We start from the raw sequence: 17,637 nt of genomic DNA, 5'->3' as shown, positions 1-17,637 counted from the left end.
GATGGGGTATAGGAGTAAATTAGACTCCTATAAATAAAAATTTAGGAAATGATAGTAATTTATGAACTGATAGCAAGCAAGGTGAAGGATACAGAAACAGAATGACATAATTACTTTTCTGAGCCGACATTGCTTATATGAAAAGAGATTTTTAAATTTTGCTCTCTCTCTAGTAAGTTTGACGTTAAAAATGACTGATTCACTTAGGATTAGAACAAAGCTATAGCTATCATTGTTCCTTAATTTTTCTTGGGAAAAGTTAACTATCTATTAAATTCTTATAACTTTCAATTACATTGGAAACACTAGATGTGTTTATTATTTATAGAAAAATTTAATATATTTTTATATTTATAGGATTATTTAATAAAGCAAATAATCTTCCTGTAGCATTTAAAAAATCACCTCCTGATTTATCTTTCTTAAAAAATAAATTCTGATAATCTAATTAATTGATACATATATTTGAGCCTTTATTGTGCAAAGCACAATACTTAGCTTTGTGGAGAATATGTTGAATTTAATTGAAAAAAATTTCCTACATCCTAATGATTGGTGATAGAATTGAATTGACAATGGATGAGAACTTCTGAAACTGTTTTACAAAATCTTAAGTTCTCTGGAACTGTCACAATCTTGTAATTTTGTCCATGCAAAATGCTAGACATTGGTTGAGAGAGAATGACTTACGGGAGAAAAATAAAGATTTATTCACAGCAAGTCTCCCAAATGCTAGTTCTTTTGTCTAACTCTGACCCAAGTCCTTGATCGTAAGTTCTTGTTGGTCGTCATTTTCTGTCCTCTGCTAACTTCTGCTATCCTGTCTTTCCTCTCCCAGAGCTGTATCAGCCTCACAGGGTCTTAGGGCTTGTGCCTCTTCCTCGCTCCCTGTCATCCCTCACCTTCTGGCAGCTGCTTTGGCTTTTTCTTGCTCATGTCTCTATTTTAATAGAAAATGAACTCTGTACTTTATTATTTTCCATTCTCAAAACTTAATTATGCTTACACTATGGATAAGAAAGAAGTAAGAAGAAAAAAGTATGTTTTTCAGATTTCACATGGAATAATTTGCAGAGATATTTTGGAGTTGGAGTAATTGTGGCAAAGTCCACATTTTGTGAATATTTACCTTCTTTTTATTTGAGTATCCTAACCTTTATATTATTATTATTATTATTATTATTATTATTATTTAATGCATGTATAACCAGTTTATTGAGAAGTCTTAATTTTTCAGGGGTATGAATGTGCAGCAGTTTTTAAATAATTAATTAATTAATTAACTTATTTATTTATTTTTGGCTGCGTTGGGTCTTTGTTGCTGTGCATGGGCTTTCTCTAGTTGCGGCGAGTGGCGGCTACTCTTCATAGCAGCGCGCAGGCTTCTCATTGCGGTGGCTTCTCTTGTTGTGGAGCATGGGCTCTAGGCGTGCGGGCTCAGTAGTTGTGGCTCGCGGGCTCTAGAGTGCAGGCTCAGTAGTTGTGGCTCATGGGCTTAATTGCTCTGTGGCATGTGGGATCTTCCCGGACCAGGGCTCGAACCCATGTCCCCTGCATTGGCAGGCGAATTCTTAACCACTGCACCACCAGGGAAGTCCTATAGTATTAATAACATTATTTGCCATACTCTGAGGTTATAGAATGTGAATGTTGCAATGCAGTCATATTTTGAATAAATAACCATATTTTCTCTAGTAATCTTTTAAACAAAAGAGCCCTCAAATTCATTTACTTTTAACAATTTAAACATTTTTTAGTTGATGAATCCTGATTATAATAATAATTAACATCTATTGTATTACCCATTTTCATAAAGTAGGATTATTAACATCATTACTTAACTTAAAAGTCTTATTTTTTTTACATTAATCCCATATTTTTTTTATCGTCCTAATGACTTATACCATTGAGACCTATAGGGTAGTCAATTATATTTCAAGGTCAGAGAAAAAAGAACTAAGAAAACAACAGCTCTCAGATAATTTTTTAAAAAATAATAATTTAACAGAGAAGACTCAAGCTAGAAGCTAGAAGATTTACAAAAAGTTTTTCCATTTTTGTAAGACTGAACACAACAGAAAAATATGTAAAAAATACATTTCTTTTAAATTTATTATGACATTTTCCTTTTTTCAAAGTACAAGTACTCATATGTAATTTTAAGATACTTTTTTCCATGTTTAAATTTGTCCTCAATGAATTATAATTTGAGATTAGGGTTATGTTTCCTAATCGAGTGCTAACCTTTGGTTAGATTATATTTTAAATATTACTTAAAATATTTTGAATCATACAGTTCAACTTTGTATAAAATTTTTTTATAAACGTTATCTTAGTTTACTTTTTCTGATTAAACATGTTCTCAGAAAGAAAAACTTTAAAAACACAGAAGAAACAAAGATAATTTGTATGTAATCTCGTCATCAACCATGTATAACCATTAAGAATATTTTGGCAAATAAAACTGGAAGTATGCTGTACATACAGTTTTATATTTTGTTTTTGGGGGCAGAGTGACAGTGTTTACACTTACATCATACAAGCAGGTATTGGAATATAGATTGTAGTCAGGCAAAAGTGGAAACAGAGAGACCAGTTAGAGACTAACAGTATAATCTAGACCAGAGATGATGGTGGTTTAGAAGAGGTTGGTAGGAGTAAAGAGTGGTGAGATTCTGGACTTATTTGCATTTTGAAAGTAAAACTTACAGAATTTCTAATGATTTAGATGTGAAGTATGAAAGAGGTGAATCAAGGACGAACTTCAGCAACTGGGTGAATGGGACTGACATTTAAGATGATTTTAAAACGTTATTTTTAAAAATAAAATGGCTTTTTTTTTTTTTTTGGCCACGCCATGCGGCATGTGGGATCTTAGTTCCCTGACCAGGGATCGAACCCATGCCCCTGCAGTGGAAGCATGGAGACCTAACCACTGGACCACCAGGGAATTTCCTAAAACATTATTTTAATGAGCCATATAATATTCCATCACATGAATGTGCTGAAATGTATTTAACTATTTTCCTGTTGTTGGATAATCAGATTGCACCCATTTTTCACTATTAAAAATTAAGATGAACATCTTACACTTAAGTCTTTGATCATAGAGCTGATTATATTCTGAAGGTAGAGCTCAAGAAGTAGATTTATTGGGTCAAAAGATATAGATACTTTAAAGTGGTGTGTATGTCTTTTTACAAAAATATTTATTTATTTATTTATTTGGCTGCATTTGGTCTTCATTGAGGCACATGGGCTTCTCTCTAGTTGTGGCATGTGGGTTTGCTCTTCTCTAGTTGTGGTGTGGGCTCCAGAGCGCATAGGCTCTGTAGTTTGCAGCACGTGGGCTCTCTAGTTGAGGCGCATGAGCTCAGTAGTTGGGGCATGCGGGTTTAGTTGCCCGGCGGCATGTGGGATCTTAGTACCCCGACCTGGGATCGAGCATGTGTCCCCTGCATTGGAAGGCATACTCTACCACTGGCCCACCAGGGAAGTCCCAGACTTCCTGGGAAGGTGTGTATGTCTTTAAAGCTGTGAATATTTTTTCAGAACCTGTGTATACATCAGGTGTATACATGTGAAGGGGGAGTATAAGAGCACCTGCTTGACCCCCTCATCAGCTTTGGGTATCATTACGTATTATCCAGAAAACACCAATAACAACAAATCAAAACTAGGAAGCTTTGCCGGTTTGGCAGATAAGGAAAGGTATACTGTTTTATTTTGCACCGGGCATAAAAAGGAACAACGAATTTCCCCCCACACAGATGTTTTTTATTCACATAATTTTATGTAAAGTTAGTTTGCTATTTGTAGTGTAGTTTAAGAAAAGAGGAAGAACTAACATTTCTGAGCGTATACTTCAGTTAGACACATTGTAAGGCACTTCATATTATTTTAACAGTTACAACATGTTAGAAATAAGTATTACTGTTTATATTTTATATATGAAGAAACAAAAATATCTGCAGAGGACTTGGGAATATATATGATGAAGTTGCTTTATGTAAAGGAAAATACATTTGTTAATATTGCTTAAAAGGCTTCTCTTTGGGACCTTAATAGGTTTAAAGACTGTTACTGTTGAAAAATTGTAATATTAATTTGTCACAGCAGGAAATTTTCATATATTTAAGAAAAATAAAATGCTTCACACCTATTTAAAGGGAAAGTTGATAAGTGCTATGTTTTCTTTGTGTATTATAAGAATATTTCCATGACAGAGTAAAAAAATATTTGCCTTTTCACAAATTCATTCTTAGGTTAGTTTTAGAACAGATATTATTACTTCTACACTTGAAAATATGCATATTCCTATCCCTGTCATATGTTGCCCACTTAAGGAAAACTCAATAGTAATGAATCTGATTTACCTTTATCAAGCCTTTTAATAATATTCTGAAATAAGCTACATGGGAGAGAAAATTCTTTCTTGAGCTTTATAAGAAGAAATTGTACAATTTATTTTCAAAATTCCCATTTTAGTAGATAAAAAATAACATTGACTTTTCCATTTTCAATAATATTCATATATATTATACCTATATACATGCATATATACATATACTCAGTTATATGTATATACATAGACATACTATACAATTATATACTTTATAAAAATAAATTACATATATTTCATGTATGTGTAAATTACATTATATATACTAATTAGTCATATATTTCATTATATATAAATTATATGTATTATACAGACATAAAATACAATTTATAACAATATAATTTTTTATATAATTATATATTTCTACTTATATATTGTCTGTGTAAATATATAAACTATACATGTATGTATATCTGAATATATTTAGGAATGCATATTGTTAGAATATTCTATGACATGTTTTGGGTGTGGTCTTTGTCGTTTGCACGTTAAGTCTTCTGTTGGCTCTGTGCCCTTTGGTCGCTTCCAACAGTTGATGGTATGCTGCCCCCGGGTGGTGGCAAGTGCTTTGATTCACTTACGGTCTGAATTTACAAAGCCTGTGCTTTAGTAAGATCCAGATTTCACAGATATTCTTTCTTTGCAATTAAGAAAAATTTTTTATTAAAATTGCTGAACAGAGAAAGTTCATGAAGGGAGATGGCTGATTTCTATTGTATAAACTCTTTTAAGGAACGAATATCTGTGTGCAATTAGATATCTTTCTTACTAATTCTTTACTATTTATCCCTAGACTCATCATCGCACCTTGACTGGAATGGTGAATTCTAATTTACTCTGACAGCCTCTAGTGGCCAAATCATTGTCTGAGTCCCATGATAGCTCACAGTACTATTATGAGATAGTCATTACATGCATGGCTTTGAGACTTTAGGCCAGTCTGCTGTTAAAATGTTTCCTTTCCTCCTGGGTTCTCAGACTTGGATGGTGGTAATCCATTTACTATACTTAGAGAAAAGTTGGAGGAATTTACTTTTTCTCTTTTTTTGTCTAACTCTCTCAAGTTTCTCCTCTCATGGCGTGGAAGCAAGAAACAGAATCACCCCAGCTTTTCTTCTTCCATCTATGACTGAATCTCAGATGAGAATACTTTTCTAGTTCACAGTGTTAGAAATAAAACCTATTGATCTGCCTCACGTTTGCAGAATTCATATTGCTACAGGCTTCCGCCTTAAAGACATCAATCCCATAATTGGTAACTGGAAGTACAGACAAGGAGTAGATGAGACCAGGCAATGGGGGGATCAGTCATCCTAGCATTAGCTCAGAAAATGTTTCTTTGATGTAGGCAAAGTGGGAATGTGGTTCTCACACCTGTGGATTCTCATGAGGATTTTGAGTCATGCTAAAAATATAACTCCTATGGATTAGATGCTTTATACACATTTTCTGTAATCCTTGCAATTACCTGGAAAGTTAACATAAAATAACATAATAAATTATGAATATATAATGAATTAAGGATCTGAGTTATGAATAAATTTTCCCAGAGTCACATATTTGTAGATTTTGGAGTCAGAATTTGAACTCAGGATCTGCCTAACTTCATAGCCTATTCTATTTCCAATACAGCATTTTCTTTCAGAGTTTTGGGAATTTTATTTTCTCTCTATGAGAGATTTTTTAAAAAAGAAAATGGTTAAAGTAGAAATACTAGAAATACTAGAAATGGAAATTGGAATAATTCTAGAAGTGTCTTAATCTGCAGCTATTTAGCTTTCAAATGCTTTTCTTCAACTGAATGTTTATAATTTAGACTATTTGAAGTTCAGTTCAGTACCGGTGGTAGGAGAGTACCAAAATGAGGTAGATGGTAAGCCTCGGAGGATTAACATTTCTACCTTGTGCAATAATACTCGATAGACACTTCAGAATTCATTCTCATTTCCTCCTGTTTTTTTTCCTCTTTTCTCTTTCTGGAACACTTATTAGTCTGTCAGAAGTCAAAAATCCTGGCTTGATCTCTGTGGTTCTTATAATTTCTCTTCTATTTTCTGTCTTTGCATTTTAGATTCTGGTAAAGTCTATAAATTTCTCTTAATTTTTCTATTTAAATATTTTATATTGGTATCATATTTTTAATTTCTAAGAATTGCTTTTAATTCTCTGGTTCTCTTTTCATAACATCCTTTTTAAAAGATAGTTTCTGTATCTTCTTAAATTGTGGCTTTTTATTGTGAGTTTTAATAGACAATACACAATTATTTAAGTTCTCATTCTCCTGAGGTCTATATATATATTTTTTCTGTTTGTTTCTGTTGTTCCCTTTCTTTCATGTTGAAGGTGTGGAAGATTGCATTTTGCCAAATGGTCACAGCAGTATTTGTGGTCCCACAAATGCTTCCAGAGCCTTGCTACTCTCATATCAAGAAGTGAGGTCTATTTCCCTCTCTCTGAAATTGGATAGGCCTTTTGACTGCCCCTATGAGTAGAACAAGGACAAAGTGACACTGCAGGACTTGTAGGACCAGGTCATAGGAGGCAGCATGGCTTTGGCCCGTTCATTCTCTTGCTCTCACTCTCGTCTTTGTCTGGAGTCTCTCTCAGTGTTCTCCGTTGGAATCTGGCCATCATTCTCTGAGGAGACCCAGGTCACGTGGTGAGCTACATAGGGCTATTTTCAGCTAATGGCCCCAGCCAAGGTCTCTTGCAGCAAGCCGGCATCAACTGCCAGACATGTGTGAATGAGCCTTCAGATGATTTCACACTCCAGCCTTCTGCTGAGACTCCGTTTATCAGGGAGCAGAGATGAGCAGTCCCTGCTGTGCCCTATTTTATTTCCTGATCCCAGAATGCATGAGCCTAATAAATAGCTGTTTTACACCACTACATTATGGAGTAATTTGTTATGTAGCCGTAGTAACTGGAACCTAGGCTTTCCTCAAATTTATGGTAAAGATTTGTTTGGTCATTCACACTTACAAATGAAGAAAAAGAAAAGCTAATCAGGTGCTCTTTGTACGGAGACTAGTCTTGGTGGCTGGTTGGCTTTCCTTTAGAAGGGGCTGTGAGCTGGCTGTTAGGCTGGGTGACCCCCAAATGTCAGTACTGGTCTTTGTTCTGTGACACTGTCACCCATACCCAGCTGCCTGTTTCTCTCTTAGAGAACTCATCCAATTTTTGTTTGGTTTTAGTTTGTTTTATGGAATACATTTCTTTTTGTTCCTTGCAGGTAGATGTCTGTTTACAGTGGGTTCTGCCTGGTTGGGGGAGGGGCATGTGGGTGTGGTTGGTCATTCTGAGTGTAGTCTTTCAAATAATTTCTGTCCTCTGGCCCTGGACTTATTCCTGCCTTGTATTGTTCCTTGTGTTTTCACATCTTGAGCTCTTCTAGGCTGTAGAGCACCACCACGCCTCTTTTCTGTACACGTCTTCCACATGGACTCTAGGCTGAAGGCTGAAGGCTGAAGCTTCCTCTGCTGCACTTCATTTGTCAGCTGTTTTTGCTTTTCATATATATTTTCTGAAAAATTTCTTCTGTTGATAGCCCTTCTCTCTTTATTTTTGTTGTTGTTTGTTGATACTTCTTCCTAAAATGGAGTTTTTGTAGGGAGAAGAAATATCATTTTGAACTGGACTTTGGGCCTTCTTAAATCAGTTGCCTGACTATGTATTTCTATAGAAATCTTGCATTTCATCCAACTTTGAAAATGTGTTCGTATATACCTAGGAGTATGCCATGTCTTTCCTGATAATCATTAAAAGTTAACACGTGTCTGATATTATCACCTCTTTCTTATTCCTAATTTTGTGTATATGTTTTTAATCTCTTTAAGCTAGGTGGGTGAGAGTGTCCTAAGTTTTGTTTCTTGTACATTGAATAGGCCACTTGGGCTTAAAAATCTTGTGATCCTTGAACCTCTAGTTTGTTGTAGCTGAATAAGCTTTTCTGCTTCTAAGCTATGCCTAACCAATTAAAGTTAGAGTTCTCCATACATGATGTGCTTTCCTCTGGGCCAGAATGAGGGAAAAGGATTAACTTTGTTATTTCTTATTACCCATTTAAAAAAATCTGAGATGAGGACCTTTCTTTCTTAGAAGTCTTTAATAGTAGAACTTCATAACAGAGTGAATATAGGGGCTATAGAATTGAGAGGAATAAAAGATGAATTAATATTTTACTTTGTAAGATTAATAGTATTTCTAACAAAGAGATAGGGTGAGGGATCAGTTTGGGGAATATAAGAAAGATTATGATTTCAAGTTTTGGTTTTATTTAATTTGAGATGATTGTAAATTTAAGTGAGGAAATATATAATTGACGGTTGTAGTAAAGTGTTGTTAAAGATGTAAGGAGTAGATTAACTATCTTGAATATTTGAATATTTGAAAGAGCAGGCAAATGTAGGAAAGATCTAAATTTAGAAGACAATAAGAAGAGGAGGTATAGAAAAACAGGACCTAGAAAAGTCATATGTGAAGAATTTCATTGAAAGCATTTCCAATGGTGTCAAATGCCCAGAAATATTATGTAGTAAGTTTGAATCAATTTTGAAAATTTTGTTTAAAATATTTCTGCATAGGCTTAGATTTATATATAGAAACTCTTTAAGAGAAGATACTTTTCAAAGGAAAAATTTATTCAGTGAATAAATGTTCCTGTCCCCAGGAACATCTCAGTTTACTGGGAGAGAAAAAGTAAGTGTACATGTAAGTGTAATACAGAATAAGGAGGGCCAGCACAGAGATAGAGGGTACTACAGAAGCCCGAATGATAATATTTGTAAAAGCCGTAGGTTGTCAGAGGGTAGTTGAGGTTTTCATTAAAACCCTTTTTCTCTGTAAAATTATTTCATTCTTTTCTAAAAACAGGTCAGAAAATTAGCTTCTGTTTATTTGAAAAAACAATCACCAGGGTTTGTATATTCTTAGTTCATAACTGAGCTCTCTCCTTCTTGATTGGCATATAGAAGAGGCTGGGAACTGGACTCTGACACATTGAGTACTGCCTCGGCTAGGACAATGGTGGAACTAGAGGCCAGATTTCACATGGCAAGAATAGAAAGACTTTAGTTTGTTTATTGAGTGATAACTGCTAGACACTTTGAATATATTATCACGTTCAATCCTTACAGCAACCCATGTTACAGGCAGCATAATTTCCTGCTTACAGATTAGGGAACTAAAACTCAGAGATGTTAGTAATTTGACCAAAGTTCCTCAAAAAGTAAATATTAAAATAGGAATTTGTATTTAGATTTGTTGGCTTTAAAATTCCTACTGTTATTACATCCGGTGTGTGGATGGGAAGTGAAAGTAGTAGATGTAGATTTTACTTTTGGGGAATTAACAGTGACAAAAAGAAAAGATGTTACATGATGATAACCTGAAGGAAGATTATGATAAAGTGAAGTTTAAAGAAATGAGGGCCACGTAGGTATGTCTGAATTGAAGGCCATGATTCTGGAATATATAAAGATGAGGGAGAATGAGAAGAAAGTTAAGAAGAGAGAGGTGAAAGATCTGAAGATGTGCGATTGGGTAAATAGGGTACCATGAAAGTAAGTTACTAATTTTAAGATCTAAATCATCTAAAACTTAAATAGCTATAAATCTGCTTACCGTGTGTTTTCTCTCTACTGAGAGGACTCTGCAAAACTAGCTATACGAGAGATTGATGTTATATATGTTAAAACTATATGTAAAGTATATATAAAAACTATGTTAAAACTCTATGTAAGAGCTATGTGTCATAATGGTAGCAAATAAGAAAAGAAGCTTACTACTGAATGAGTAAGATTGGGGAAGTCTGTGGAGATTGTTAAGGATAATAAGCTTATCTGTTGTCTTTGGTAGAGAAGTTGGTGTCCTATAGACTTGATGAGATTTGACTAGGTTATTGGTCCTCAAGCAGTGATACAACTGGTAGTACCCAGATAATTCCTTGTTGGAATGCTATTTGGAATAGTTTTTATTCTTTCATAACTGACTAAGGCATTAAGTGAATATCTAGTTTAAACTAAATATCCTTACAAGAAAGTGTTTTTGTTGCTGTTTCTATGGTGGTAAAAAGTCCTAAGAAGTAAGACATGAAGGATTTACCAGATCTGGATACCTGTTGAGATTTACTTTAGCTCTAGCTGTTTCACATATGCTATAAACAGAGGGTACATAAACAACCTCTTTAGTAATATAATTCATATATTGTTCCAGTGACAGAAGAAAGCAGGGCTATTTATTTTCTAAGTTCTGTAATACTGTTTGCTGCTTTATTAGACAGAAAGCATATATAAAAAGAGATTTCCCCCAAACAAAACTAACCCCCAAACAACTACCAAGCCTTTCCAATCAATTCTAAAGATAATAAAGTCTGTAATAATAGGAAATACAGACATTGAGATTGAGGTTTTCTCCTTTAATGCTATTCTCTTTCTCACATGGAACCATGCACCCAGTCTCTGACCATAATGTCAGAAACTTGTTTCTCTGAAATACTGATTTTCTGCTTATTACTGGGAGTAGAAGGTGAAGCCATTGAATATTAAAGAGCAATCAAGAATCTATGAGTATTGTGCATTTTTGCAGTTCTATAAAGATAGATTGCAAACACTGTTTAAGAACTGTGTAGAATCTTAAGTATTTAGAAATTGAACATGGAGATCCTGTTGAAGAATTTTTTAAAGTTGAGTGATTCATCATATTATAAATGAGTTCCTTTGAACGATTTACCAATTTTGGCTCTCTCCCCCATCTTTGCTTAAGGCCATATCTTAATTTTTACGATCACAGAACTGTATTTGTAAGTGCTTTTAAAAAATGTTATCCACTTCAAAGATCAAATGAAAATGAAACCAGAAGTTAGATCATGTAAAAGAAAGGTGCTACACTCGGAACATTTTTAGCGTCTAAGAATTAAAACCACACTTGACACTTTCTTAATCTTCTATTTCTATTAATTTATGAAATTTGGAACTGCAGGCTTAATGGTATTATTTCTACATTGTAATTATACTAATAAACATCTTTGTCCATGACCTTGGAATTTATAGTTCAGTAGGAAAGATTTATTGACTTATGCTTTGGAAGAAAAATGGGATTATTGCATAAGCAGATTGCATGCTAAGCACATGTACTTGCATACTATTTATTCCAGTTAGTTTGAGCTGTTAACTTGTCTTTAGATTTTCTTTCAAAAATAGAGGGTTCTTGTTAAATCCAGATCCCTGAGAGATTTTTGTTACGTTATTGAGTCAACTACAGAGTAACTACTTTACCTTGAAATGTGCAAGAGGAATCAATAGGCCTACAAAACTGTCTTTTAAGAAAATGTTTGAAATAATATTTTTCCTGGTAGCCTAAATATCAATGTATATGATTTTTCTGGGTTTCTGTCTTTCTCTGGTTTTGTTGCAGTGTTAAAGTCCTTTATATTTAGAGGGTGTTTGAGTACTTTGTTTTTAATTTCTCCTTTGTCCCCTGCCCTGGCCCGCTGTTTGTCTTGTTGTCTGTGAAGAAGCACTATTTACAAGGAATTTTCCTTTGGGTGCCTTTACTTTTCATCTTAATCTAATATCCCTATGATCTCCATTTCCTTTTCACTAAAGTTTAAGTCTAAAAAGATTTTACTTTTTAAGCTTTTTGCGGTACAACACCATAGAAAGGCCTCATAAATCTACAATGGACATTCACATGCTGAAACCACTTCTCGGTGATGTACAAGTCAAATCTCTTTCCCCTCTGGTTTGACTTTGTTTAGTTGCGGTTGGCATTTGATCTCTTGGCACCCCATCCTTAAATGAAGTTAAATTTTAGTCTGACTCCATGGAACCAAAGAGTTGGCACTGCATGCAACACCTTTCCTGTGTGGCTGACTGGGTCTTGGTGCTCCAGCCGGGTGTCAGGCCTGAGCCTCTGAGGTGGGAGAGCCTACTTCAGGACATTGGACCACCAGAGACCTTCCGGCCCCACGTAATATCAATTGGCGAGAGCTCTCCGAGAGATAGCCATCTCAACGATAAGACCCAGCTCCACTCAAAGACCAGCAAGCTCCAGTGCTGGATACCCCATGCCAAACAACTAGCAAGACAGGAACACAACCCCACCCATTAGCAGAGAGGCTGCCTAAAATCATAATAAGGTCACAGACACCCCAAAACACACCACCAGACGTGGTTCTGCCCACCAGAAAGACAAGATCCAGCCTCATCCATCAGTGCAAAGGCACCAGTCCACTCCACCAGAAAGCCTACACAACCCACTGAACCAACCTTACCCACCGGGGGCAGACACCAAAAACAACGGGAACTGTGAACCTACAGCCTGCGAAAAGGAGACCCCAAACACAGTAAGTTAAGCAAAATGAGAAGACAGAGAAATACTCAGTAGATGAAGGAGCAAAGTAAAAACCCACCAGACCAAAGAAATGAAGAGGAAATAGGCAGTCTACCTGAAAAAGAATTCAGAGCAATGATAGTAAAGATGATCCAAAATCTTGGAACTAGAATGGAGAAAATACAAGAAACGTTTAACAAGGACGTAGAAGAACTAAAGAGCAAACAAACAAGGATGAACAACACAATAAATGAAATTTAAAATTCTCTAGAAAGAATCAATAGCAGAATAACTTGGGCAGAAGAACGGATAAGTGACCTGGAAGATAAAATAGTGGAAATAACTACTGCAGAGCAGAATGAAAAAAAAGAATGAAAAGAATTAAGGGCAGTCTCAGAGACCTCTGGGACAGCATTAAATGCACCAACATTCGAATGATAGGGGTCCCAGAAGAAGACGAGAAAAAGAAAGGGACTGAGAAAATATTTGAAGAGATTATAGTTGAAAACTTCCCTAATATGGGAAAGGAAATAGTCAAGTCCAGGAAGCAAAGAGAGTCCCATACAGGATAAATCCAAGGAGAAGCATGCCAAGACACGTATTAATCAAACTATCAAAAATTAAATACAAAGAAAAAATATTAAAAACAGCAACAGAAAAACAACAAATAACATACAAGGGAATCCCCATAAGGTTAAGAGCTGATCTTTCAGCAGAAACTCTGCAAGCCAGAAGGGAGTGGCAGGACATGTTTAAAGTGATGAAAGGGAAGAACCTACAACCAAGATTACTCTACCCAGCAAGGATCTCATTCAGATTCAACAGAGAAATTAAAACCTTTACAGACAAGCAAAAGCTAGGAGAATTCAGCACCCCCAAAACAGCTTTACAACAAATGCTAAAGGACCTTCTCTAGGCAGGGAGCACAAGAGAAGCAAAAGACCTAGAAAAACAAATCCAAAACAATTAAGAAAATGGTAATAGGAACATACATATGGATAATTACCTTAAATGTAAATGGATTAAATTCACCAACCAAAAGACATAGACTGGCTGAATGGATACAAAAACAAGACCCATATATATGCTGTCTACAGGAGACCCACTTCAGGCCTAGGGACACATACAGACTGAAAGTGAGGGGATGGAAAAAGATATTCCATGCAAATGGAAATCAAAAGAAAGCTGAGTACCAATACTCATATCAGATAAAATAGACTTTAAAATAAAGTATGCTACAAGAGACAAGGAAGGACACTACATGATGATCAGGGGCTCAATCCAAGAAGAAGATATAACAACTGTAAATATTTATGCACCCAACATAGGAGCCCCTCAATACATAAAGCAAATGCTAACAGCCATAAAAGGGGAAAACAACAGTAACACAATAATAGTAGGGAACTTTAGCAACCCACTTTCAGCAATGGACAGATAATACAAAATGAAAATAAATAAGGAAACACAAGCTTTAAATGACACATTAAACAAGATGGGCTTAATTGATATTTATAGGACATTCCATCCAAAAACAACAGAATACACTTTCTTCTCAAGTGCTCATGGAACATTCTCCTGGTTAGATCATATCTTGGGTCACAAATCAAGCCTTGGTAAATTTAAGAAAATTGAAATCATATCAAGTATCTTTTCTGACCACAACACTATGAGACTATATCAATTACAGGAAAAAACCTGTAAAAAATGCAGACACATGGAGGCTAAACAATACACTACTAAATAACCAAGAAATCACTGAAGAAATCAAAGAGGAAATCAAAAAATACCTAGACACAAATGACAATGAAAACATGATGACCCAAAGCCTATGGGATGCAGCAAAAGCAGTTCTAAGAGGGAAGTTTACAGCAATACAATCCTACCTCAAGAAACAAGAAACATCTCAAATAAACAAACTAACCTTACACCTAAAGCAATCAGAGAAAGAAGAACAAAAGAACCCCAAAGTTAGCAGAAGGAAAGAAATCATAAAGCTCAGATCAGAAATAAATGAAAAGGAAATGAGGAAATGACAGCAAAGACCAATAAAACTAAAAGCTGGTTCTTTGAGAAGATAAACAAAATTGATACACCATTATCCAGACTCATCAAGAAAAAAAGGGAGAAGACTCAAATCAATAGAATTAGAAATGAAAAAGGAGAAGTAACAACTGACACTGCAGAAATACAAAGGATCGTGAGAGATTACTACAAGCAACTATATGCCAATAAAATGGACAACCTGGAAGAAATGGACAAATTCTTAGAAATGCACAACCTCCCGAGACTGAACCAGGGAGAAATAGAAAATATAAACAGACCAATCACAAGCACTGAAATTGAAACTGTGATTAAAAATCTTCCAGCAAACAAAAGCCCAGGACCAGATGGCTTCACAGGTGAATTCTATCAAACATTTAGAGAAGAGCTAACACCTGTGCTTCTCAAACTCTTCTAAAATATAGCAGAGGGAGGAACACTCCCAAACTCATTCTACGAAGCCACCGTCACCCTGATACCAAAACCAGAAAAAGATGTCACACACAAAAAAAGCTACAGGCCAACATCACTGTTGAATATCATAGATGCAAAAATCCTGAACAAAATACTAGCAAACAGAATCCAACAACACATTAAAAGGATCATACACCATGATCAAATGGGGTTTATCCCTGAATGCAAGGATTCTTCAATATATGTAAATCAATCAATGTGATACACCATATTAACAAATTGAAGGAGCAAAACCATATGATCTTCTCAATAGATGCAGAAAAAGCTTTTGACAAAATTCAACACCCATTTATGATAAATACCCTCCAGAAAGTAGGCATAGAGGGAACTTACCTCAACATAATAAAGGCCATATATGACAAACCCACAGCCAACATCATTCTCAATGGTGAAAAACTGAAACCATTTCCACTAAGATCAGGAACAAGACAAGGTTGCCGACTCTCACCACTATTACTCAACAGTTTTGGAAGTTTTAGCCACAGCAATCAGAGAAGAAAAAGAAGTAACAGGAATCCAAATCAGAAAAGAAGAAGTAAAACTGTCACTGTTTGTGGATGACATGATACTATAGATAGAGAATCCTAAAGATGCCTTCAGAAAACTACTAGAGCTAATCAAGGAATTTGTTAAAGTAGCAGGATACAAAATTAATGCACAGAAATGTCTTGCATTCCTATACACTAATGACAAAAAATCTGAAAGAGGAATTAAGGAAACACTCCCATTTACCACTGCAACAAAAAGAATAAAATACCTAGGAATAAACCTACCTAAGGAGACAAAAACCTGTATGCAGAAAACGATAAGAGAAGGCACTGATGAAAGAAATTAAAGATGATACAAACAGATGGAGAGATATACCATGTTCATGGATTGGAAGAATCAACATTGTGAAAATGAGTATACAACCCAAAGCAATCTACCGATTCACTGCAATCGTTATCTAACTACCAATGGCATTTTTCACAGAACTAGAAAAGAAATTTCACAATTTGTATGGAAACACAAAAGACCCCGAATAGCCAAAGCAATCTTGAGAAAGAAAAACGGAGCTGGAGGAATCAGGCTCCCTGACTTCAGACTATACTACAGAGCTACAGTAATCAAGACAGTATGGTACTGGCACAAAAACAGAAATATAGATCAATGGTACAGGATAGAATGCCCAGAGATAAACCCATACACATATGGTCACTTTATCTTTGATAAAGGAGGCAAGAATATACAATGGAGAAAAGACAGCCTCTTCAATAAGTGTTGCTGGGAACACTGGACAGCTACATGTAAAAGAATGAAATTAGAACACTCCCTAACACCGTACACAAAAATAAACTCAAAATGGATTAAAGACCTAAATGTAAGGCCAGACACTATAAAACTCTTAGAGGAAAGCATAGGCAGAACACTCTATGACATAAATCACAGCAAGATCCTTTTTGACCAATCTCCCAGGGAAATGGAAATAAAAACAAAAATAAACAAATGGGACCTAATGAAACTTAAGAGCTTTTGCACAGCAAAGGAAACCATAAACAAGACGAAAAGACAACCCTTAGAATGGGAGAAAATGTTTGCAAACGAAGCAACTGGCAAAGGGTTAATCTCCAAAATATACAAGCAGCTCATGCAGCTCAATATCAAAAAAACAACAAACCCAGTCGAAAAATGGGCAGAAGACCTAAATAGACATTTGTCCAAAGAAGATATACAGGTTGCCAACAAACACATGAAAGGATGCTCAACATCACGAATCATTAGAGAAATGCAAATCAAAACTACAATGAGGAAAAAAAAAACACTACAATGAGGTATCACCTCACACCAGTCAGAATGGCCATCATCAAAAAATCTACCAACAGTATATGCTGGAGAGGGTGTGGAGAAAAGGGAACCCTCTTGCACTGTTGGTGGGAGTGTAAATTGATACAGCCTCTATAGAGAACAGTTTGGAGGTTCCTTAATAAACTGAAAATAGAACTACCATACGACCCAGCAATCCCACTACTGGGCATATACCCCGAGAAAACCATAATGCAAAAAGAGTCATGTACCACAATGTTCATTGCAGCACTATTTACAATAGCCAGGATGTGGAAGCAACCTAAGTGTCCATCGACAGATGAATGGATAAAGAAGATGTGGCACATATATACAATGGAATATTACTCAGCCATAAAAAGAAACAAAATTAAGTTATTTGTAGTGAGATAGATGGACCTAGAGTCTGTCATACAGAGTGAAGTAAGTCAGAAAGAGGAAAACAAATACCATATGCTAACACATATATATGGAATCTAAAAAAAAAATAGTTCTGAAGAACCTAGGGGCAGGACAGGAATAATGATGCAGATGTAGAGAATGGACTTGAGGACATGGGGAGGGGCAAG

General features: G+C 35.4%; 1 protein-coding gene across 9 annotated transcripts in view; it reads left to right on the top strand.

Moving 5' to 3' along the window:
- Nucleotides 1-17,637, top strand: part of CCDC171 (coiled-coil domain containing 171) — a 363,351-nt gene that overhangs the window by 210,591 nt on the left and 135,123 nt on the right. The window lies entirely within an intron of this gene.

This window comes from Balaenoptera acutorostrata, chromosome 6 (assembly GCF_949987535.1).
Source record: "Balaenoptera acutorostrata chromosome 6, mBalAcu1.1, whole genome shotgun sequence".
Classification (NCBI taxonomy): Eukaryota; Metazoa; Chordata; class Mammalia; order Artiodactyla; family Balaenopteridae; genus Balaenoptera; species Balaenoptera acutorostrata.
The sequence above is the reverse complement of the archived record's forward strand: the minus strand, read 5'-3'. Positions and strand labels throughout refer to the sequence as shown.